This window comes from Sinocyclocheilus grahami, unplaced genomic scaffold, assembly GCF_001515645.1.
Source record: "Sinocyclocheilus grahami isolate Dianchi unplaced genomic scaffold, SAMN03320097.WGS_v1.1 scaffold3346.1, whole genome shotgun sequence".
Taxonomy (NCBI): domain Eukaryota; kingdom Metazoa; phylum Chordata; class Actinopteri; order Cypriniformes; family Cyprinidae; genus Sinocyclocheilus; species Sinocyclocheilus grahami.
In genome coordinates this window covers 20,950-22,373 of record NW_015508484.1, presented here as the reverse complement: position 1 = coordinate 22,373, position 1,424 = coordinate 20,950, and positions in this window count along the sequence as shown.

The window sequence follows — 1,424 nt, the reverse complement described above, 5'->3', positions numbered from 1 at the left end:
TTTGCTATGGCTAAATTGCAAAGAAATTTTAGTTGAAGAGAAAATATTCAAATATTTTAAATTAGACAAATTATGTCAGCAGAATGTTTTAATTAGAACTGTTTAATTAGTGTCATAATGTGCATATTTATTGTTGATAAAATCAAGAAACCCTACATTAACATTTTCTTCAGTGATTTTGTTGAAAAAATTTACACATTTGATGTTATATATAAAACAAACAAGCTGTCAACTTCTAAGATGAAATGACACCACCAAAAATATAATCATAAAAAATGGCCCTTTTCTCTTCAACATAAATAAATTAACAAAATAGAGCCATAACTCTGTTATTAACAAACACTCAAAAATGTGGTGATGAAAATTTTAGACTGCTGGACCATTTGTCACAATCATGAATATGTCGTTTTGGAGAGCATTAGTAATCAGATGGCATAATTCAATCAAGGAGATTTTGAATTATGACCAGTGATACAAACATAAATGCATGTGTGAATATTAATGAATGCAAACTCCACTGCAGTGTACTGCATCGATATTGTCTCAAAGTGCCTAATAAAACTCCTGAATCAGCTCCATGTACCCAAGTCTTCACCATCTGTCCTCTCTGTAGCCCTCCTCTCATTTTCAGTCTCCCCTCCCAGCGGAGTGTCAGAAATCGAAGCAGACTGCAACACTATCCACCTGAAGCACTGCTGAGACAGCAGCCACCTCCACCAAACACTCCAGCACCTGCGGGCGGGGAGTTTCAGCCACTCCCTTTCTCTGATGCCTCCATCAATATCTGCACAAAAACAGAGCGCAGGAAACTCTCCCCACTGAGAGGAAGCCACCTGTGATCATTAACCTTTTTTCACGTGTTAATAGTTTAGCATAATGCGGAGAAGCATGGGATCTAAATCTGTGATCTGTGGTATAAAGCACAACATGTAGGTGGTTCGAATCAATACATAAGTGGTGTGCATGCATTAAGACTGAACCTATACAGGTGGATTGGCTTTAAGGGACAGTTCACCCAAAAAAAAAGGAAAATTTGCTGTTAATTTACCCACGCTCAGGCATTCCAAGATGTAGGTGAGTTTTTTGCCAGGATCTGGCATGTTTTTTGCAGCGCTCCAGTTACTCCAACAGTCAATGAACTGAGAAAACCGTTCATATTCAGACCGAAGAACTGATGAGCATGCATGAACCGGGCACTTACTGGAGTAAAATGATAGGTCTTTCTCATGATTTATGTAAAAAGGTGAGTTGATTTAAGAGTAGTTTATTCACTTTATATGCTTTAAACTTCACATTTTACATCATTATTGGGTACTTTAAAGGAGTCACATGATGCTGCTAAGAAGAACATTATTTGGTGTATTTGGTGTAATGAAATTTGTTTTATGTGGTTTAAAGTAAAAAAAACACATTATTTTCCACAT